Source organism: Ranitomeya imitator, chromosome 9 (genome assembly GCF_032444005.1).
Source record: "Ranitomeya imitator isolate aRanImi1 chromosome 9, aRanImi1.pri, whole genome shotgun sequence".
Lineage (NCBI taxonomy): Eukaryota > Metazoa > Chordata > Amphibia > Anura > Dendrobatidae > Ranitomeya > Ranitomeya imitator.
The window spans coordinates 38,105,538-38,131,212 of NC_091290.1; the positions used below are offsets into that span (position 1 = coordinate 38,105,538).

Consider the following 25,675-nt stretch of genomic DNA (forward strand, 5'->3'; position numbering starts at 1 on the left):
GCCCCACATACATGTGGAAAAAAGACCCTTTATAAATGGCTATATACTAATCGGTGTCAAATAGTCTGATGGGCATCTCCGTTATGTTGTCGGCTCATCCTCTCTGGCGGCAAGAATTGAACAGACTTTTGGGGTGACATATCATCCATATTAATCGGTGGCGATTGCAAGCACTGAGGAGGAAGAGGCAAGTACAGTCTATAGATGCCCATTGGACCACTCAGGCCGGATTGGCATACAGAACGTCGAAATCATGTAAAGTATTTTTGAAGGTATGCAAGGCAGCTGGGCTCATATTAAGGGTTGGCAGAAAGGCTATTTAAAATGGCTACCTGTTGGTCATATGGTTTATACAGGGAAAAATCTGTTGATAGATTAACTTTTAATAGAATGTATCAGCCAGTGTTTGTTATATAATTTGAGGGCAGCATGAGATAGAGACTGACACACTGATCCCAGTGGTGTGTTACTTATTAGGCTGTGTGCTGTTTCAATACAATGCGTGTTTTATCATCAGGAGATTATTACTGCCTGGACTACAGCTCTTGTGCATCCTGGTCCAGCCCCACCAGCACTGGTTAGCAGCTTACTGTCAATATACAATGTACACAGGAAACTACTGTCTGAGCTCTGCTACCTGCTACAACTAAAAACTCAGATTGTGTCACAACTGCAGCACCCAGTAAACTAAATGATACATCACTGGAATCAGGGTCTCTTTCCTTACATTATGCTGCTCTCAGTTGAATTTCCTTTAAGTATTTTAAGTATTTTAACCAGGAAGAATAGGAAAAATTAATTGTTACTATTTGTAAAAATATAAGAGGTAAATTAAAAAAAAAGACAGATTCCTATTAATTAGAGCTCCTCTTTTTTTTTATCTAATTTGCTGTTTCCATCTATGAAAATTTCTACTTTCATGCCTGTCTCCCTAAAGGTTTGCCTTGGAGCTTGATCCCACTTCACTATGTATATCTTGTTTCCCTGGCACTGCTGCTCCCTCTACACAAACCAGGTTACATGGGCACATTACATATACATTACCGCTCGCACGGAGCAAGAAAAACATACTTAGGTGTTCGCAATTAACACAGCTGTAATTACACCAGCGGAGGGGAGCATCAGCAGCTGTACACAGAAGGGAATCTATTATATATTTATAACAAAGTCAAATAAGGGGCACATCCACAAATCCATGGTGCAGGCAAGCGTAAGCACACCAAGGTGTTAACAGTGCGCGACGAATCCAGTGTTCTGCTGGAATCCTAATTCACTTGCATGGTCAGTGTCATAACATATAATTATTAGCACAGTCGTCTCATCCTGACTTAACGCGATACAAGTGTGAGAATACATGTCGGTGTACTTGTATGGAAAATGACAGCAGCAAACTGGTGAGACTTCATTTAATGTGATACAATTATAGAACTACGCTCTCCTCCACATCTATATATAAAAAAGAGCTTTTATCATTCTAATTATTGACCAGACCGTACTAAAGTACATTTGTCAATAGGTTTCACAATACAAACTGTACATACATTTATTATTAAAGGGATTTCTTAGACCTGATGAGATGGGTGTACTTACTTTGAAAATCCATGCATGAGTAGCTGTATAATTCTGATATTAAAAATTAGACATTTTATGAGTCCATGACTCATAAAATCCTCATTTTACTATTAAGAATTGATACTTTCAAAGATGATTTTACAGCCATTCTGACATGGATTTTCACAGCAGAACAAAAACACCTGCCTCTTCAGGTCTAAAAGATCTATATAATATGTACAGTTTGTGCTATGGCTATCTGGTTTAACACAACATAAGACCTCGGCTGTTTTCGGTTTTTGTCACTATATATCAAACTGCAATTTTACTGGAGATATTTTTTTTATTATTGATCACAATACTACCACACAGGTGATATTACAACACTTTTGTATGAATATATAATTCTGCAGTGTTTCCAGCCCTATTTAATTTATCAAGGTGTTTTTAGCTGATTGCTGGAGTAAAACACCTTGCAAAATATTTGCACAACTCTAATCATGCAAACCTAAGACTTTTGACATTTTTACGCCATTCCCGGCCACCTCCGCCTACTTTTAGAAAAGTAGGCGACGTTGAAATGGGGAGGGACAATACACAAACAACTAACCTATAATAATTTAAGCCACTAAAGTTGAATAAATGACACCAAAAATGTATTTCAGTCCCTGACTGGAGTAACATTTCTGGAGTTGGATGAAAAATCTATCACATTCATTAAGCGGCACATGCTTGTTAATAAATCTTGCACATCTTAATAAAACACATAGTTCAAAAAGACCAGAGTAAAAAAGAAACTGCCTATGTTGATGAATCTTCCCTTTCAATTTTCTACTTTAAACTGATCTTACATCAATAGGATGTAACTACTGCTCTTCAAAGAAGACTTCAGATTGACTTCAATATTCCATAATTAAAGTTTATTAATTGAAAATGTGGAAACTAACCCAAAACATAGAAATCCTAAAAAACAAAACAAAGATACATCCTTCTTCCATTTCACTTTAGCTGTCTTGAGGTTATTCTGCACAATTATCGTCGTCATGTGTAACTAAAGCTTCTAATATGCTCTAAGATCCAAAATATAGCCAAAAGTCAGAAAATCAGAACACCTCCACCCTAGGCTAGTCACAAAATAATGGAAACAGGAACACATGGGCTACTTGCACAGTGAACAAGTCTGTATGATCATGTTCACACGTTTTTTGCAAAAAATGTATACTAAGCTGCTCTACCAATCTTCACGGTATACCCTTATCAGTGCACACATGGATTTTTCCTCTCTGAACCCTGTTCCATAATTGTTCTCTTGTGTCTACAAGACTGGGGAGTTCCACCACTCCTCCTGGGCTATCTGCACAATAGCTGTTCTACCCTGTATGCACACATGGATTTTTCCTCTCTGAACCCTGTTCACACAGGTTATATACAGATGATCAGGTTTTTAAATACATCAGATAGGGATTGCATACATTAGTTAGGACTGCTCTGATAAGGGTATACCGTGAAGATTGGTAGAGCAGCTTAGTATACATTTTTTGCAAAAAACGTATCAACCAAATACCCTGTTTTTTACATCTTTTACTAGCACTTGCGGATTACTGCAACATTTTTTCAAACTGAGTGTTTTTGGTTTTACTATTCTCTTTTGTGTCTTCAGGTTTCTTGGTGGTGTGTGAACATGATCATACAGACTTGTTCACTGTGCAAGTAGCCCATGTGTTCCTGTTTCCATAATTGTTCTCTTGTGTCTACAAGACTGGGGAGTTCCACCACTCCTCCTGGGCTATCTGCACAATAGCTGTTCTACCCTGTATGCACACATGGATTTTTCCTCTCTGAACCCTGTTCACACAGGTTATATACAGATGATCAGGTTTTTAAATACATCAGATAGGGATTGCATACATTAGTTAGGACTGCTCTGATAAGGGTATACCGTGAAGATTGGTAGAGCAGCTTAGTATACATTTTTTGCAAAAAACGTATCAACCAAATACCCTGTTTTTTACATCTTTTACTAGCACTTGCGGATTACTGCAACATTTTTTCAAACTGAGTGTTTTTGGTTTTACTATTCTCTTTTGTGTCTTCAGGTTTCTTGGTGGTGTGTGAACATGATCATACAGACTTGTTCACTGTGCAAGTAGCCCATGTGTTCCTGTTTCCATAATTGTTCTCTTGTGTCTACAAGACTGGGGAGTTCCACCACTCCTCCTGGGCTATCTGCACAATAGCTGTTCTACCCTGTATGCACACATGGATTTTTCCTCTCTGAACCCTGTTCACACAGGTTATATACAGATGATCAGGTTTTTAAATACATCAGATAGGGATTGCATACATTAGTTAGGACTGCTCTGATAAGGGTATACCGTGAAGATTGGTAGAGCAGCTTAGTATACATTTTTTGCAAAAAACGTATCAACCAAATACCCTGTTTTTTACATCTTTTACTAGCACTTGCGGATTACTGCAACATTTTTTCAAACTGAGTGTTTTTGGTTTTACTATTCTCTTTTGTGTCTTCAGGTTTCTTGGTGGTGTGTGAACATGATCATACAGACTTGTTCACTGTGCAAGTAGCCCATGTGTTCCTGTTTCCATAATTGTTCTCTTGTGTCTACAAGACTGGGGAGTTCCACCACTCCTCCTGGGCTATCTGCACAATAGCTGTTCTACCCTGTATGCACACATGGATTTTTCCTCTCTGAACCCTGTTCACACAGGTTATATACAGATGATCAGGTTTTTAAATACATCAGATAGGGATTGCATACATTAGTTAGGACTGCTCTGATAAGGGTATACCGTGAAGATTGGTAGAGCAGCTTAGTATACATTTTTTGCAAAAAACGTATCAACCAAATACCCTGTTTTTTACATCTTTTACTAGCACTTGCGGATTACTGCAACATTTTTTCAAACTGAGTGTTTTTGGTTTTACTATTCTTTTTTGTGTCTTCAGGTTTCTTGGTGGTGTGTGAACATGATCATACAGACTTGTTCACTGTGCAAGTAGCCCATGTGTTCCTGTTTCCATAATTGTTCTCTTGTGTCTACAAGACTGGGGAGTTCCACCACTCCTCCTGGGCTATCTGCACAATAGCTGTTCTACCCTGTATGCACACATGGATTTTTCCTCTCTGAACCCTGTTCACACAGGTTATATACAGATGATCAGGTTTTTAAATACATCAGATAGGGATTGCATACATTAGTTAGGACTGCTCTGATAAGGGTATACCGTGAAGATTGGTAGAGCAGCTTAGTATACATTTTTTGCAAAAAACGTATCAACCAAATACCCTGTTTTTTACATCTTTTACTAGCACTTGCGGATTACTGCAACATTTTTTCAAACTGAGTGTTTTTGGTTTTACTATTCTCTTTTGTGTCTTCAGGTTTCTTGGTGGTGTGTGAACATGATCATACAGACTTGTTCACTGTGCAAGTAGCCCATGTGTTCCTGTTTCCATAATTGTTCTCTTGTGTCTACAAGACTGGGGAGTTCCACCACTCCTCCTGGGCTATCTGCACAATAGCTGTTCTACCCTGTATGCACACATGGATTTTTCCTCTCTGAACCCTGTTCACACAGGTTATATACAGATGATCAGGTTTTTAAATACATCAGATAGGGATTGCATACATTAGTTAGGACTGCTCTGATAAGGGTATACCGTGAAGATTGGTAGAGCAGCTTAGTATACATTTTTTGCAAAAAACGTATCAACCAAATACCCTGTTTTTTACATCTTTTACTAGCACTTGCGGATTACTGCAACATTTTTTCAAACTGAGTGTTTTTGGTTTTACTATTCTCTTTTGTGTCTTCTAGTCACAAAATAATGTCTGCCAGATGAAGAACAGAACATTTCAAGATGTTCAGTAGTAAGGCATGATTTGCTTATCACCTTTTCTTCTTGTTACAGTGCTAAAACTTGTGACATCTGTGACAGATTTGTAAAAGGTGGTGTAACATTTCATACATTTGTATCAATTTGAACTAGACAAGCAATTGTATCAATGTCTAGTCCTGAGATCATCTGCCTTATTCTTCAGAAGACCCACTAGTCAGAATATGGAGTCTAATCTTTGTCAAAATTAAAAATGTGTTGCTGAAGATCAGGACACCTTGGTAGGTACAATTATATTAGCAAGTTGCATGAATTTTTATTTATACCACATGACCAATTTGAGGTTGGTGCAAGCTCCCTTAACACCTCAAGGATCTGGACTCTGATCATCGATCCTAGTCATAAACCGAAAAAAATTGCCCTCTTCATCAGATCAGGTGCACAAGAAAATCAAAACGGTCCAATTTTTCTGATCAAAATGATCACAGTGGAATCAGGTTTTTCTCAAAGGTGTAGAGAAAACAAAATAAAGTATCCTCCTTCTCCATTACGTCAGTCCGTGATTATATCATCTGAATGCAGTCCAATGTTTTCCACGAACCCCTAAACTTGCATTGCTGATTTTGGATCAAAAATCGGACAATGCATCGTTTTGTTCACCTGGACCGCTTGGCCTGATATGAAAAAATCGGACATGTGCACAGCCCCATAGAATAACATGGATACGAGTGTCTCTTAGAGTTTTTGAGACTATTATGAAGTCACTGAATTCCTTAAATATTAATAGAGAGCCATGCACACGCTTGTGCATCTTTCCATGTCTTTTTGAATGTATAGGATCATGAATGTTCACAAATTCATTATTTTCCATCAGTATTTGTAAGCCAAGACGAGGAGTGGATGATAAATACAGAAGTGGTGGCGTGTTTCTTTTATACTTTTCCTCCTGATTTTGGCTTACAAATACTGATGTAAAATAATGAACTTGTGAACATTCATGATCCTATACATTCAAAAAGACATCAGTATTTGAGAGCCAAAATCAGGAGGAAAGTATAAAAGAAACCACCTGGCTTACTCACTTTCTATCCTGTGACATCCCCGCCCTCATCATGGGAGACTTTAACATCCCCATCAATGATCCCCTCTCCCAATCTGCCTCTCATCGTCTTTCTCTAAGTTTTTCATTCGGCCTCACACAGTTTACTAATTCTCCTACGCATGAGGACGGGAATACTCTGGACCTGGTTTTCTCCCGTCCCGGCTCGCTGCACGACTTTACTAACTCCCCTCTCCCGCTCTCGGACCACAACCTTCTTTCCTTCTCTGTCAAGAATTGTCTCCTCACCCAGGACACCCCCACTTACCACACTTATCGGTATACATGTACCATTAATACCCAGCAGCTTGTGGACAATCTCCACACATCTCTAGCCCCCATCTCCTCCCTCTCCTGTCCAGACTTAGCATTGTCACACTTCAATAATACACTGAAGAATGCCGTAGATGAAGCACCACATTCTACACGCAGAAAGACCCGACACAGATAACGGCAGCCCTGGCACACTATGCAAACACGCTTTCTTCAGCGTTGCTCAAGGTGTGCAGAGCGGCAGTGGAGTAAATCTCTCTTAGCAGAAGACTTCATCCACTATAAGTTCATGCTCAAAACCTATAACTCTGCCCTTTATCTGGCCAAACAGTCCTACTTCACCACCCTCATCACCTCACCATCCAACAACCCAAAACGACTTTTTGAAACCTTAAACTCTCTCCTGAAACAGGCCCCCATCACCAACCTCAGCGGTGAGGATCTAGCCACTTATTTCTTAGAAAAAAATCAACCACATCCATCAGAATATCTCAGCACAATCTCCTCAGTGCCTGGATCCCCTTCCCTGCCGCACCTCAAGCTCACTAGACATCTTTGAGCCTGTTTCAGAAGAAGAAGTTTCCAAGCTCCTCGCTTCTGCTCGGCCTACAATCTGCAACAGTGACCCCATTCCTTCACATATCCTGCGGTCTCTCTCACCAGTGGTCACCACTCACCTGAATAAAATATTTAACCTCTCTCTTTCTTCAGGTATCTTTCCCTCCTCATTTAAACATGCCATCATAACCACTTTACTTAAAAAGCCATCCCTGGACCAGAACTGCACTGCTAACTACAGATCTGTCTCTAATCTTTCCTTCATTTCTAAACTCCTGGAACGCTTGGTCCACTTCCGTCTAATCCGCTGTCTCTCGGATAACTCTCTTCTTGACCCCTTACAATCTGGTTTCTGCTCTTTACACTCCACTGAAACTGCCCTCACTAAAGTCTCTAATGATCTAATAACAGCTAAATCCAAAGGTCATTGCTCTCTATTGATTCTCCTGGATCTATCTGCCGCATTTGATACTGTGGATCACCAGCTCCTTCTCACTATGCTCCGCTCCATAGGCCTCAAGGACCTTGCTCTCTCCTGGTTCTCCTACCTCTCTGACCGCTCCTTCACTGTATCTTTTGCCGGCTCCTCTTCCTCTCCTCGTCCCCTTACTATCGAGGTTCCGCAAGGCTCAGTCTTAGGCCCCCTCCTCTTCTCTCTTTACACTGCCCCTATTGGACAAACAATCAGCAGATTTGGGTTCAAGTATCATCTCTATGCTGATGACACCCAATTATACACTTCTTCCCCCGACATCACCCCTACCCTAATTCAAAATACCAAGGATTGTCTGTCTGCTGTCTCTAACATCATGTCCTCCCTACCTGAAACTAAATCTCTCCAAAACGGAACTTCTTGTGTTTCTCCCTTCTACTAACCTCACTCTACCCAACATCGAAATTACCCTGGAGGGTTCAACCATAACTCCCAAGCAGCATGCCCGCTGTCTTGGGGTCATATTCGACACCGAACTTTCCTTTACTCCCTATATCCGATCACTCACTCGCTCTTGTCACCTGCATCTTAAAAACATCTCCAGAATCCGACCTTTTCTGACCGTTGAAACTGCTAAGACTCTTACTGTTGCTCTTATTCATTCCCGTCAGGACTACTGCAACTCTGTTCTGATTGGTCTCCCTCTTACCAAACTTTCTCCTCTCCAATCCATCTTGATTGCTGCAGCCAGAGTCATATTTCTGTCCAGCCGCTTCACTGATGCCTCCATCTTGTGACAGTCATTACACTGGCTACCCATTCGCTACAGGGTCCAGTATAAACTCATCTCTCTCACCCACAAAGCTCTCCACCGTTCTGCACCGCCTTATATCTCCTCTCTCATCTCCGTCTATCGCCCTACACGTGCCCTCCGTTCTACAAATGACCTAAGACTAACATCCCCCATAATCCGAACCTCGCACCTCCGTCTCCAAGACTTCTCTCGTGCTGCACCAGCTCTCTGGAATGCACTTCCCCAGACGATCAGACTGATACCTAGCCCCGACCTATTCAAGCGCGCTTTGAAAACCCATCTTTTCAAACAAGCCTACCACATCAACTACTCAGTAAACTAACTCTGCCCTGTTCCCTCCTTCCAAATATTACCCTGAATCTGCACCCTACTATTCATCTGTCTCCACTTCCTCTATACACACGATAACTGCACTTGATACTTGATTATTGCACTTAAACACACGGGCTGATGACCGGATCATGCAGCTTTGTATGAAAATCCTTATCTACTACATAATTGTCTTAGGGTCACTTCCATCTGTCTGTCTGTCCTTCCTTCTGTCACGGATATTCATTGGTCGCAGCCTCTGTCTGTCATGGAAATCCAAGTCGCTGATTGGTAGCGGCAAAACAGCCACGACCAATCAGAGACGGCCACAGTCCGGCGGCAACATGGCCGTTCCTTCCTCCCCGCAGTCAGTGCCCCCTCCATACTCCCCTCCAGTCAGCGCTCACACAGGGTTAATGGCAGCTTTAACCGACCGCGCTATGCCACGGTGTAACGCACTCGGTTAACGCTGCTATTAACACTGTGTGACCAATGTTTTACTATTGATGCTGCCTATGCGGCATCAATAGTAAAAAGATCTAATGTTAAAAATAATAATAAAAAAATCGTTATATACTCACCGTCCGTCGGCCCCCTCGGATCCACAACAGGCCTTTCTCGCTCGCGACGCTCCGGTAACTGGTTCATGCTGCGATCTCACGAGATGATGACGTAGCGGTCTCGCGACCGCAATGCACCCTTGAGACCGGAGCGCGCAACGAGCGTCGGGAACTGCTTCACTTGGATCCGGGGGCTCCGGAAGGTGAGTATATAACTATTTTTTAATTTAATTCTTTTTTTTAACAGGGATATGGTGCCCACACTGTTGTATACTACGTGGGCTGTGTTAGATACCGCGTGGCTGCTATATACTACATGGGCAGTGTGATATACTGCGGGGGCTGTGCTAGATATTACGTGGCCACTGTTATATACTGTGTGGCCACTGTTATATACTGTGTGGGCAATGTTATATACTACGTGACTGGGCAATATACTACGTGGCTCTGTGCTGTATACTATGTGGCTCTGTGCTGTATACTACGTGGCTCTGTGCTGTATACTACGTGGCTGGGCAATATACTACGTGACTGAGCAATATACTATGTAGCTGGGCAATATACTACGTGGCTGGGCAATATACTACGTGGCTGGGCAATATACTACGTGACTGGGCAATATACTACGTAGCTGGGCAATATACTACGTGGCTGGGCAATATACTACGTGGCTGGGCAATATACCATGTGGCTGGGCAATATACTACGTGGCTGGGCAATATACTACGTAACTGGGCAATATACTATGTAGCTGGGCAATATACTATGTGACTGGGCAATACACTATGTAGCTGGGCAATATACTACGTGACTGGGCAATATACTACGTGACTGGGCAATATACTACGTGGCTGGGCAATATACTACGTAACTGGGCAATATACTACGTAGCTGGGCAATATACTACGTGGCTGGGCAATATACTACGTGGCTGGGCAATATACTACGTGGCTGGGCAATATACTACGTGGCTGGGCAATATACTACGTAACTGGGCAATATACTACGTGGCTGAGCAATATACTACGTGGCTGGGCAATATACTACGTAGCTGGGCAATATACTACGTGGCTGGGCAATATACTAGGTGGCTGGGCAATATACTACGTGGCTGGGCAATATACTACGTGGCTGAGCAATATACTACGTAGCTGGGCAATATACTACGTGACTGGGCAATATACTACGTGACTGGGCAATATACTACGTGGCTCTGTGCTGTATACTACGTGGCTCTGTGCTGTATACTACGTGGCTCTGTGCTGTATACTACGTGGCTGGGCAATATACTATGTAGCTGGGCAATATACTACGTGGCTGGGCAATATACTACGTGGCTGGGCAATATACTACGTGGCTGGGCAATATACTACGTGGCTGGGCAATATACTAGGTGGCTGGGCAATATACTACGTGGCTGGGCAATATACTATGTAGCTGGGCAATATACTACGTGACTGGGCAATATACTACGTGACTGGGCAATATACTACGTAACTGGGCAATATACTACGTGGCTGGGCAATATACTACGTGGCTGGGCAATATACCATGTGGCTGGGCAATATACTACGTGGCTGGGCAATATACTACGTGGCTGGGCAATATACTACGTAACTGGGCAATATAATATGTGTCTGAGCAATATACTACGTGGCTGGGCAATATACTACGTAGCTGGGCAATATACTACATGACTGGGCAATATACTACGTGACTGGGCAATATACTACGTGGCTCTGTGCTGTATACTACGTGGCTCTGTGCTGTATACTACGTGGCTGGGCAATATACTACGTGACTGAGCAATATACTATGTAGCTGGGCAATATACTACGTGGCTGGGCAATATACTACGTGGCTGGGCAATATACTACGTGGCTGGGCAATATACTACGTGGCTGGGCAATATACTAGGTGGCTGGGCAATATACTACGTAGCTGGGCAATATACTACGTGGCTGGGCAATATACTACGTAGCTGGGCAATATACTACGTGACTGGGCAATATACTACGTGACTGGGCAATATACTACGTGGCTCTGTGCTGTATACTACGTGGCTCTGTGCTGTATACTACGTGGCTCTGTGCTGTATACTACGTGGCTGGGCAATATACTACGTGACTGAGCAATATACTATGTAGCTGGGCAATATACTACGTGGCTGGGCAATATACTACGTGGCTGGGCAATATACTACGTGGCTGGGCAATATACTACGTGGCTGGGCAATATACTATGTAGCTGGGCAATATACTACGTGGCTGGGCAATATACTACGTGGCTGGGCAATATACTATGTAGCTGGGCAATATACTACGTGGCTGGGCAATATACTACGTGGCTGGGCAATATACCATGTGGCTGGGCAATATACTACGTGGCTGGGCAATATACTACGTGGCTGGGCAATATACTACGTGGCTGGGCAATATACTATGTAGCTGGGCAATATACTACGTGGCTGGGCAATATACTACGTGGCTGGGCAATATACTATGTAGCTGGGCAATATACTACGTGGCTGGGCAATATACTACGTGGCTGGGCAATATACCATGTGGCTGGGCAATATACTACGTGGCTGGGCAATATACTACGTGGCTGGGCAATATACTACGTAACTGGGCAATATAATATGTGTCTGAGCAATATACTACGTGGCTGGGCAATATACTACGTGGCTGGGCAATATACTACGTGGCTGGGCAATATACTAGGTGGCTGGGCAATATACTACGTAGCTGGGCAATATACTACGTGGCTGGGCAATATACTACGTAGCTGGGCAATATACTATGTGACTGGGCAATATACTACGTGGCTCTGTGCTGTATACTACGTGGCTCTGTGCTGTATACTACGTGGCTCTGTGCTGTATACTACGTGGCTGGGCAATATACTACGTGACTGAGCAATATACTATGTAGCTGGGCAATATACTACGTGGCTGGGCAATATACTACGTGGCTGGGCAATATACTACGTGGCTGGGCAATATACTACGTGGCTGGGCAATATACTATGTAGCTGGGCAATATACTACGTGACTGGGCAATATACTATGTAGCTGGGCAATATACTACGTGACTGGGCAATATACTACGTGACTGGGCAATATACTACGTGACTGGGCAATATACTATGTGGCTGGGCAATATACTACGTAACTGGGCAATATACTACGTAGCTGGGCAATATACTACGTGGCTGGGCAATATACTACGTGGCTGGGCAATATACCATGTGGCTGGGCAATATACTACGTAACTGGGCAATATACTATGTGGCTGAGCAATATACTACGTGGTTGGGCAATATACTACGTGGCTGGGCAATATACTACGTGGCTGGGCAATATACTAGGAGGCTGGGCAATATACTACGTAGCTGGGCAATATACTACGTGGCTGGGCAATATACTACGTAGCTGGGCAATATACTACGTGACTGGGCAATATACTACGTGGCTCTGTGCTGTATACTACGTGGCTCTGTGCTGTATACTACGTAGCTGGGCAATATACTATGTGACTGAGCAATATACTATGTAGCTGGGCAATATACTACGTGGCTGGGCAATATACTACGTGGCTGGGCAATATACTACGTGGCTGGGCAATATACTACGTGGCTGGGCAATATACTATGTAGCTGGGCAATATACTACGTGGCTGGGCAATATACTACGTAGCTGGGCAATATACTACGTGACTGGGCAATATACTACGTGACTGTGCTGTATACTACGTGGCTCTGTGCTGTATACTACGTGGCTGGGCAATATACTACGTGACTGAGCAATATACTATGTAGCTGGGCAATATACTACGTGGCTGGGCAATATACTACGTGGCTGGGCAATATACTACGTGGCTGGGCAATATACTACGTGGCTGGGCAATATACTATGTAGCTGGGCAATATACTACGTGACTGGGCAATATACTATGTAGCTGGGCAATATACTACGTGACTGGGCAATATACCATGTGGCTGGGCAATATACTACGTGGCTGGGCAATATACTACGTGGCTGGGCAATATACTAGGTGGCTGGGCAATATACTACGTGGCTGGGCAATATACTACGTGGCTGGGCAATATACTACGTGACTGTGCTATATACTACGTGGACATGCATATTCTAGAATACCTGATGTGTTAGAATCGGGCCACCATCTAGTTTATTATAATTGCCAGACCTGAAATAACAAGCACTTTTCACCAATTGTGTCTCCCCATTTCCTTGAAGATTGTAAGCTTGCGAGCAGGGACCTCACCCCTAATGTCACTGTTTAAATTGTCTTAACTCGTACCGAATTTATTGTCTGTACATGTCCCCGCTTAATTGTAAAGTGCTGCGGAATATGTTGGCGCTATATAAATAAAAAAATTATTATTATTATTAAGAAACACGTCACCACTTCTGTATTTATCACCCACTCCTGGTCTAGGCTTATAAATACTGATAGAAAATACTGATCAAATACTGATCATGTGAATGTGGCCTAAACGACCATCAGATGATTGCAACTTTCTTAGAGTCCCAGACACGACCAGTGCATAACGTTCTGATATAAGTAGTAAACACAAAGCTTACAAGGCTTACATGAAGATTTGGAAGCTGAACGCTTCCTTGCAGATTCTGAATAGGATACAAAAATGGCCTCAGTCGGGAGGATGGATGGTGGAGCCCAGGTCCCAAAGGTGGTGAAGACCCTGAGGCATGCACTCCACTCATTGCACTTTACAATTCTGCCCTGGAGTCAACCAAGCTTCAAAGAAATCATCTCTCATCCACTGATTTGGTTGTTTTTTTTACAACAAAACCATAGAAAAATAAACAAATAAATGTAACGAATAAGACCCACTGTGGTGGTGGCATTTTTGCATCCAACAGATATTTTTGTGCATATTTCCAATTTACAATTTAATTTCCCTTACATGACATAGGGTATTTATAATAATCTAGAAGCCACGATCGGCTCGGCAGCATTCATCAGGCGTTTTACACCAAGTCACTCAATGTTGATTGGAATCTGTTCGCTGTCACTTGGATTAACCCAGCGTCGTAACTGACTGCTTGTGACAGGGACTCGCTTTTACATGAGCGTCTGCTTTCTAGTCCATATCCTTTAACTAAATACGTATATAGCTAAAGCCAAAGGTAACAAAAAAATGTAGTACTTTACACACGGTTTTCCTGTGTGTCCATTTTTGTGCTGAAATTTGTTGTTTTGTGACGTACTATTAAAGCAGGCAGGAAAACACACAAGGGTGCTATGGGGGGTGTATATAACATTGCTAAGGCATCATCAGCTCAAAAGAAATTAGTCTTGTCCTATTTTAGATCAGTCCTAATAGTTGTGACATGGAGGACTGGGAAGATTCACGTTGTGATATCACGAGCTGCTATGACAGGTGTGATATCCTTTCTCACCATACACCAGGTGTCAATGTGACACGGCGGGGAACGCTGTCAGGTCATTAGCACGGCACCAGCAGGTCTCATATCACATACAGTCCACAATATTAGCAATACATATGGTAATGTTTGTAAAGATATTAACGAGCAGAAGTACACAGATCATAAAGCCAATGCACACAGATCGTTTCCACAAGGGCAACATTTGGCAATTCGATGAGAAATCCTGATCACATCCATCTGTCCCTAAAATTTTCCCATCCGAAAAAAAGGGGCATCATATCTGATGCTATTTAAAAGAATTTACGTTCTGCTTCCACAAAAGTTGAGATAAACGGCGGATATTAATCATGATATGCATTCTTGTGATCAGATGCTCCATCGATTACAATGTTAGAAATCAGCAGTTGGAGTAATGGCTGAGGAACTATTTCATTCACAAGTACTAGAGAAATTGATAAGACTTGTGACCATTTTTTTTTTACGTCATCAATTGCAGTTGAGGATGGAAGATAAATGTCGTGCGAGCGCTGCGATCGATACGTTCCTCATAATACCTATCCAGCCCGATGAAATAGAAATATCCATTGTGATGGATGTACCAATGTGTCGCATGGTGAAAAATTATAACTCTAAGATCGTTCTCACAGATCTGTGTTTAAAGGTCCGAGTACTCCTGAGCCAAACTTAACAGCCTAATATATACCTACTAGCTGAAGAGCCCGGCGTTGCCTGGGCATAGTAAATATCTGTGGTTAGTTATAGCACCTCACTTCTCTTATTTTCCCATCACGCCTCTCATTTTCCCAATCACATCTTAATTTTCCCCCTCACATCTCTCATTTTCTCCCTCACACCTCTCATTTTCTCCCTCACTCCTCTCATTCCCCCCTAACACTTGTCATTTCGACCTCACATCTGTCATTTTCGGATCACTAAACTATTTTCCCTCACTCCTCTCATTTTGCACTCACACCTTTTCATTTTCACCTCACACCTCTCATTTTCACCTCAGTATATACAATACATGTTTGTCATCTCCCTTATATATAGTATACACCTGTATGTCATCTCCTGTATTTAGTATATACCTGTATGTCATCTCCCCTGTATATAGTATATACCTGCTGTGTCATCTCCCCTGTATATAGTATATACCTGTATGTCATCTCCTCCTATATATAGTATATACCTGTAAGTCATCTCCTCCTATATATAGTATATACCTGTATGTCATCTCCTCCTATATATAGTATATACCTATATATCATCTCCTTCTATATATATAGTATATACGTGTGTCATCTCCCCTGTATATAGTATATATCTGTGTGTCATCTCCTCCTGTATATAGTATATACCTGTATGTCATCTTCTATATATAGCATATACCTGTATGTCATCTCCTCCTGTATATAGTATATACCTGTAGGTAATCTGCTCCTGTATATAGTATATACCTATGTGTCTTCTCCTCCTGTATATAGTATATACCTGTATGTCATCTCCTCCTGTATATAGTATGTACCTGTATGTCATCTCCTCCTCTATATAGTATATACCTGTGTGTCATCTCTCCTGTATATAGTATATATCTGTGTGTCATCTCCCCTGTATATAGTATATACCTGTGTGCCATCTCCTCCTGTATATAGTATATACCTGTATGTCATCTCCTCCTGTATATAGTATATACCTGTGTGATCTCCTGTATTAGACCTCGTTAACACGTTATTTGCTCAGTATTTTTACCTCAGTATTTGTAAGATAAATTGGCAGCCTGATAAATCCCCAGCCAACAGGAAGCCCTCCCCCTGGCAGTATATATTAGCTCACACATACACATAATAGACAGGTCATGTGACTGACAGCTGCTGTATTTCCTATATGGTACATTTGTTGCTCTTGTAGTTTGTCTGCTTATTAATCAGATTTTTATTTTTGAAGGCTAATACCAGACTTGTGTGTGTTTTAGGGCGAGTTTCGTTTGTCAAGTTGTGTGTGTTGAGTTGTGTGTGGCGACATGCACGTAGCGACTTTTGTGAGATGAGTTTTGTGTGGCAACATGTGTGTAGCAACTTTTTGTGTGTCGAGTTGCATGTGACAGGTTAGTGTAGCAAGTTGTGTGCAGCAAGTTTTGCGCATGGCGAGTTTTGCGCGTGGTGAGTTTTATGTCTGGTGCCTTTTGAGTATGTGCAAGTTTTGTGTGAGGCAACTTTTGCATGTGTTGCAAATTTTGTGCATGTGGCAATTTTTCCGCGTGTGCAAGTTTTGCGTGTGGCGAGTTTTCCATGAGGTGAGTTTTGCACTTGTGGCGAGTTTTGCGTGAGCCTAGTTTTTGCATGTGGTGAGTTTTGCGCGTGGCGAGTTTTGAGCAGCGACTTTTGTGTTTCGACTTTTATGTGGCGAGGTTGGTGTATGTGAGGTGAAATGTGTGCTGAGGGTAATATGTGTTCAAGAACGTGGTAGTGTGTGGCGCATTTTGTGTGTGTGTTCACATCCCCATATGTGGTGAGTATCTCATGTCGGGGCCCCACCTTAGCAACTGTACGGTATATACTCTTTTGCGCCATCGCTCTCATTCTTTAAGTCCCCCTTGTTCACATCTGGCCGCTGTCAATTTGCCTCCTACACTTTTCCTTTCACTTTTCCCCATTATGTAGATAGGGGAAAAATAGTTTGGTGAATTGGAAAGCGCGGAGTTAAAATTTCACCTCACAACATAGCCTATGACACTCTCAGGGTCCAGACGTGTGACTGTGCAAAATTTTGTTTCTGTAGCTGCGACGCTTCCAACACTTTTCCTTTCACTTTTTTCCCCATTATGTAGATAGGGGCAAAATTGTTTGGTGAATTGGAACGCGCGGGGTTAAAATTTCGCCTCACAACATAGCCTATGACGCTCTCGGGGTCCAGACGTGTGACTGTGCAAAATTTTGTGGCTGTAGCTGCGACGGTGCAGATGCCAATCCCGGACATACACACACACACATTCAGCTTTATATAGTAGATAAGACTATCTCACTCGGGTCAAGAGACCTGCAGACGTTCATACTCGGACTGAGAAATTGGCCTTAAAGTTAGCCAAGTCAGTTTCTAGAAACCTGAAACTGCGTCATTTTTTCTGTGGTTATACGCAAGTAAAAGGATTTTTTTTTTAAGTTGGAGGAAATCGATTTGCAGGACTCATCCAGCGGCCACGTCGATGTGTCATATGTGCATCACGCTGCAATGATGATGTAGCACCAAGTTGGCTAATGAAAAGAAGAGCAGCGGGTGCAGGGAGGTGGCTCTCGGGGTTCCTGTCAGGCGGTCACAGATCACAGTCATGGCTGCAGGACCAGAAACTGCACATCGATTTGCACCATCTCTAGTTATTTTCATGTCAATACACCATTTCTTTGCATGGAAATAAGGAACCTGAGACATGAATAACAAGTTGATGCGGTGTAGTCGCATATTATGCATTATGCATGGCGAAGTGTAATTATCATGAACTACTTGTAGCATCATAGTGACATCACAGAGTGCTGCGCAATTAATAGCATCGCATAGTGACATCACAGAGTTCTGTGCCATTAATAGCATCGCATAGTGACATCACAGAGTGCTGTGCATTAATAGCATCGCATAGTGACATCACAGAGTGCTACGCTATGAATAGCATCGCATAGTGACATCACAGAGTGCTGTGCATTAATAGAATCGCATAGTGACATCACAGAGTGCTGTGCATTAATAGCATCGCATAGTGACATCACAGAGTGCTGTGCATTAATAGCATCGCATAGTGACATCACAGAGTGCTGTGCATTAATAGCATCGCATAGTGACATCACAGAGTGCTGTGCATTAATAGAATCGCATAGTGACATCACAGAGTTCTGTGCCATTAATAGCATCGCATAGTGACATCACAGAGTGCTGTGCATTAATAGCATCGCATAGTGACATCACAGAGTGCTGTGCATTAATAGCATCGCATAGTGACATCACAGAGTGCTACGCTATGAATAGCATCGCATAGTGACATCACAGAGTGCTGTGCATTAATAGCATCGCATAGTGACATCACAGAGTGCTGCGCCATTAATAGCATCGCATAGTGACATCACAGAGTGCTGCACCATTAATAGCATCGCATAGTGACATCACAGAGTGCTGCACCATTAATAGCATCGCATAGTGACATCACAGAGTGCTGTGCCATTAATAGCATCGCATAGTGACATCACAGAGTGCTGTGCCATTAATAGCCTCGCATAGTGACATCACAGAGTGCTGCACCATTAATAGCATCGCATAGTGACATCACAGAGTGCTGTGCCATTAATAGCATCGCATAGTGACATCACAGAGTGCTGTGCCATTAATAGCCTCGCATAGTGACATCACAGAGTGCTGCACCATTAATAGCATCGCATAGTGACATCACAGAGTGCTGTGCCATTAATAGCCTCGCATAGTGACATCACGCAGCGTTATGTGCCATTAGTTGTGTCATAGTGACATCACACAGCATTATGTGCCATTTATAGCATCACATAGTAACATCATACAGCCTGATGTGCCATATATAGCATGATAGTGACATCACACAGCGTTATGTGCCATTTATAGCATCACAGTAACATCATACCGCCTGATGTGCCATATAGAGCATCATAGTGACATTACACAGCGTTATGTGCCATTAATAGCATCATATAGTGATATCAATGTCATTAATAACTTTGCATAGTGACATCACGCAGTGTTATGTTCATTCAGCGTTGTAATAGTGACAGTACAATGCATTATGCACCATTAATAAAATCACATAGTGACATCACACAGCGTTATGTGCCATTTATAACATCACAGTGACATCACACAGCATTATATGCCAAATATAGCAACACTAGATGGTGGCCCGATTCTAACGTATTGGGTATTCTAGAATATGTAGGCAGTATATAGCACAGGCTACGTACTATATAGCACAGGCTACGTACTATATTGCACAGTGACGTAGTATATAACACAACCAACGTAGTATAACATAGCTACATAGTATATAGCAGAGCTACGTAGTATATAACACAGCCACGTAGTATATAACATAGCCACGTAGTGTATTGCACAGGTATGTAGTACGGTATATTGGTCAGCCACGTAGTATATAGCAGAGCCACGTAGTATATTGTAGAGCCACGTAGTATATTGCACTTCCACGTAGTATATTGTACTGCCACGTAGTATATAACACAGTCACGTAGTGTATTGCACAGCATAACAGAGCCCACGCAGTATGTAACACAGCCCACGTATATAGCAATGTGGGCACTATATGCGTGGTTAAAAAAGACGTAAAGTAAAAAATAAACATATACTCACCCTCCAAAGGCCCCTTGAAGTCCTGGCGCCTGTGTGCCTGTGGTGCACGCGACAGCTTCCGGTCCCAGGGTTGGTATGAGAGCAGGACCTGTGATGACGTCGCGGTCACTTGACCGTGACATCATGGCAGATCCTTCTCGCATAGCATCCTTAGCACCGGAACCTGCCGCTTGCACTGCCAAGGACAGCGCGCCAGGTCGGAGGGTGAGAATAACCTTTTTTTATTATTATTATTATTATTTAGCACATTAGATCTTTTTACTATTGATGCTGCATATGCAGCATCAATAGTAATAAGTTGGTCACACAGGGGCACGGTGGCTCAGTGGATAGCACTGCAGCCTTGCAGCGCTGGAGTCCTGGGTTCAAACCCCACCAAGGACAACATCTGCAAAGAGTTTGTATGTTCTCTCCGTGTTTGCGTGGGTTTCCTCCGGGCACTCCGGTTTCCTCCCACATTCCAAAGACATACTGATAGGGAATTTAGATTGTGAACCCCGTCGGGGACAGCGATGATAATGTGTGCAAAATGTAAAGCGCTGCGGAATATGTTAGCGCTATATAAAAATAAAGATTATTATTATTTATTATTATTAATAGCTGCGTAACGGAGTGCATTACACCGCGCTCCGCTAACGCTGGGATTAACCCTGTGTGAGCGCTCAGCGCTGACTGCAGGGCAGTAAAGCAGCGGCCATTTCGCTGCCAGACTATGGCCGTCGCTGATTGGTCGTGGCAATGGTCGTGTGCGTTTTGCCACGACCAATCAGCAACTTGGATTTCCATAACAGACAGAGGCTGCGACCAATGAATATCCGGGACAGACAGACAGACGGAAGTGACCCTTAGATAATTATATAGTATATATAGTGACATCACACAGCATTATACGCCATTTATAGCGTCACAGTGACATCACAAAGGGTGATGTGCCATTACTATCACATAGTGGCATCACACAGCGCACCATTTTCTGCCTGTGCCATTCAATATTCCAATGGACCGCGTGCACTGACTGACAAAGGACCCCCATGGGAATCATGCCCTCCTCTATCAGGACAGCGGCACTTTATGTACCTCTCCGGCCGCACTAGGCTCACATATATACAGTAGACTGGACACATACGCCAGAATTGCAAAAAACTGTATTTGCACATTTATGGCGGCGTACCCATAGACTACATTGTACAATATGTAGTAAAATGCTTTTTCTTACATGCAGAGAACAATTAAAGACACACAATTAGATATAAACCTAACTTAGGAAGCATAGTTAATCACGTTTTTTTTTTTTCGCCCTCCCCTCCCAAAAAAAATAAAAAGTATATGTTTAATCTCAATGTGAGCCGCGTCTTTGTCTATATCGTATGCGGTTTTATTGAATTTGGTGGGATAGTAACGTTTACACCCTCTACATTTCCCCAAAGAGTTGGCAGCGAAATCCGAGGGGGTGGATGGTTCAAGAAAAACTAGGTGGGGGAAAAAAAAAAAAAAAAAGATACTTATAAAAATAAATAATAATAATAATAATAATCATAACCCAGCCTGCCAGGCGCACTGATATAATGGCATTGCAGTGCCCACATACAGGTGCCAGTGCACTTAGCTGGCAGCACCACAAGTTATCGCCGTCACTCTCTGCAGGGCACCGATGCATTGGAGACCACATAAAGCTGGCAGAGAAGCCTGGCACAGGCAGTGGGTACAGGATACAGCCACACACCCTGGCACTGCTATATGCCACCTAAATACCGCACCTTCCCGGCATTTACATCATGCACACAGCCATCTCACCTGCAACCTGGCGATCCTGCGTGCAAAGTCGGGCGATATGTTCGCGATATTCCACTCAATGCAGGCGCCGGGCACAATGCAGCAAGTCACCGACGGGCATAATATGGGCGCACCCCAATGTCTCCTAATTCTTTCCCCCCCTACAGGGGCCACAGATGCCGGAGAAGATGCTGATGGAGGTGAGGGGCAGCGAGCGAGCACTGTGGTACTGGCGCTGGAGGAGAGGAGGGACCTGAGGAGGAGGAGGAGGAGGAAGGAGGGAGAGGCGGAGGGATGAGGAAGGCGGGAAACATGCGAGGAGAAGGCACAGGCTGCCACAGTCACCTCACAGGCTGCCACAGTCACCTCACAGGCTGCCACAGTCACCTCACAGGCTGCCACAGTCACCTCACAGGCTGCCACAGTCACCTCACAGGCTGCCACAGTCACCTCACAGGCTGCCACAGTCACCTCACAGGCTGCCACAGTCACCTCAGCAGTGTATACATCACCCACAGCCATGGCAGCAGCCCCTCAGTCCTGTGTCTGACACTTACAGGGGGGCTCCTCTTTTATAAATCACCTGACATTATCATTAGTCTATCAAGTGCTGCAATCACACGATATAAGGGCGCAAAATACTCACAGAAGCTCAGGACGCAGTTCACACACAGATAGCTTTGTAGAATAGCGGTGCATGAACTCCATTTGCCGCTTTACAGTCTCACCTTCCGTTGAAAGTTCTGCCATGTGCATGAGCCCTTAGAGTATGGGCACTCAATGTCATTTCCAGGCGGATTACCCCTGGAGCCCACTTGAAGAAGCGCTAAAAAAAAAAAAAAAAAAAGTTTCTAAAAGAGTGAACATATCCACTGTAATGTCAAAACGACTTGCTGTGCACATATTCTGTCTTTTGTCTCTTTTTTATCCACTTCAAGCTTCCAAAGCTTTAAAGAGGCTAAATAAAAGTGGTGACTGGTTCATTCTTTTGCCAGCTTTTGCTTGGAAGCCACCGTTATTTTATATATATAGGGTGCAAAAAAAAAATGTCACTGCAAAAGATGTCGAAAAAAAAAGCACCAAAAATGACTTTTCAGATAAAATACCACCGGCGTTTTTTCGGAAGCATTTTTTATACAGCAAACATGGTGCATCTAAAAGATGCGACTTCCCATACCTTTAGGTCAGTTTCACATGTCAATGGAATGGAGACTGTGATTGCATGACAATACCCAGGACAACATTGCCAGATCTCCTTCCAGCGTAGGTATATATGAGGCAGTGAGCTCAGGTCGGGAGACCTGACAATCTGTGGTCTGAGAATCTCTAAAAGGGCTCGCTCACATGTTTTATAGGATAGCACTTGGAGTGCATCCGATTCGGCATGAGATTAAAAAAAAAAAAAAAAAAGTGGCTCCGCAAATCAGAGCATGTACTCCCCTTTCAAGTGTATGGGTTCGTGTAAAACATCAGGGTGCACTCAGATGTCATCCCAGTGCAGTCCAATTTACAGGAATACAGACAATGAAGAAGATGGAGAAATTAAGTTCTCCATCTTCTCCACACCTGTAATTCTCTGAGAATCGGACTCTCGGCTCAAACTCTGATTAGAGTCATTACCATAATCAATTCGATTTTCTCTTGTGTGAAAGCCCAAATATTTTTACTTTGGTCCATTTTATAAGCACCAGCTGAAAACAATACCTCCTCAGTAATGGGTTAAGGGGAAATTTTCATGGCCATGGCCCATTTGGTGGCATTTTTTGGTCATCGACGCTCGTTATCTCATCTTTCCATTGCCGCTATGTCCAGGTAAAAAAAAGTGACCTATCTATAATTACTAGTATACATACAGTCCGCAGAGACGCCTCGAAGGACTTAATTACTATTACAATGAACTATCATGTAATTATTCTAATATAATTATTTTTAATATAATAAAAGTAATATACCTTATATAGTTGTACCATTAACAGAGGCATGACTGTGACAACCTCTAATTCACTTTAATTAAATAAGATCTGCCACAAGATCATCAGACGCCATAAATATAAATTAATGTAACGGCCATTTCTTAGAAGTGTTGTACAGGAGGAAGGCTGATGCTTAATGTTAAGGCTACCTATATGTTATAACATATGCATATTAGGGGCTGGTTTCAGGTGCACCTGCATTATATATATATATATATATATATATATTTGGCATTCTGTCATCTTCATAAGGCGTTCTGCCTACAAATAAATTATTGAGAGTCTTATACACATGGCTGAAAACCTTAAATTACATTTGCTGTTGCTTCAACGTCACTCACTATGGCTACCCCCGTGGCTATTTTCACAAGCATGAATGCAAAAAAAAAATTACATGCAACTTTACATATACAGTAGCTCCATGCAATTATTTTTTTCTGAATTTGATAAAATAAATGAATTCTATAATATTTCACTGAAATTAAGAAGTAAATATCCAGATGTCAGTCTGTACACACTTGAATTATATGACCTTTCAATTATGTACTGTATGTATCACATTTCAGAATAAAATTGCATGGAATCATAATTCAATTTTTTTTTGTATCACCATCGTATTAAGTGTTATTGATTTCATATTGTATTCCTTTAATGTTTTCTTCCAAAGCGTTCATTCATTGTGAGGAGCACGTTGGCTCAGTGGTTTGCACTGTCCAAATCCCACCAAGGACAACATCTGCAAGGAGTTTGTATGTTCTCCCCGTGTTTGCGTGGGTTTCCTCTGGGTTGCCTAATTTCCTCCCACACTCCAAAGACATACTGATAGGAAATTTAAATTGTGCGCCCCCAATGGAGACAGTGACGATGATGTCTGTAAAGCGCTGTGGAAATCAGCGGCGCTATATAACCTAGTAAAAAAAAAAGTAGAATCTAAATAGTGAGATCTTTAAATAAGCAAAGATTTTTTTCTACACCACCAGCATAGCAGTTTGTGATATTTTACTCTTCTATGATAAAGGTACAGAATCACAATATAATCAGAAGACGTTAACATGTTGGATAAAGTTTTGTGATTAATGAGCTCTTCCTGATATGTGGCCGTATACAACAATCACTCACCAGCTCCATTGCTGCATCAGGCTGTGATATCGCAGTGTGTATGGCTAGCTTTGTTTATCATCCCTCTACATCTAGCTTCAAAAAGCTGTAAAATATGTTGCAACTTTGCTTGTGACTTTTATCCCTTATGCGCCATTTAATGCACAACTCTATAAAATTGTCTTAGATTGTAGCTGACATCTACAAGAACTCATAGCTGGCTTATATTTCAGTTTCTAGTGCATGAACCACCCTCTGAAAGGGTTTGTCCAAATCACAAAACTATATGTGCCTGCTGGACTCACATCAATCATTCATGCTCCACACGTCGTACCCTGTCGGACTCCTAGCTTCTTCTTCTGGCAGGAGGAAGGGGAATTGTGACCGCTGCAGCAAATCAATGGCTGCTGATGGGTTGCAACCTGCACATGCTGTGCGAGTTGGAACCGAGATCGTTTCTTCCCACTTAGACGGAAGGTAAAGTCTGCCTTTCCGAGTCACTGAGTGGCTGCCGCGGGCACATTGCAACCCACCACCCATCACTGGAAGAAGCAAGGAGACCAGCAA

The 25,675-nt window shown here is 42.6% G+C and overlaps 2 protein-coding genes across 4 annotated transcripts in view; one reads left to right on the forward strand and one right to left on the reverse strand.

Moving 5' to 3' along the window:
* Positions 1–22,268, reverse strand: part of FLRT1 (fibronectin leucine rich transmembrane protein 1) — a 292,290-nt gene extending 270,022 nt beyond the window's left edge. Inside the window, exon 1 of the mRNA XM_069740475.1 lies at positions 22,059–22,268. The gene's annotated coding sequence lies outside the window, so the exon portion shown is untranslated. The remainder of the gene's footprint in view (positions 1–22,058) is intronic.
* The window catches only part of MACROD1 (mono-ADP ribosylhydrolase 1), an 873,108-nt gene that overhangs the window by 692,734 nt on the left and 154,699 nt on the right, over positions 1–25,675 (forward strand). The gene's annotated exons all lie outside the window — the stretch shown is intronic.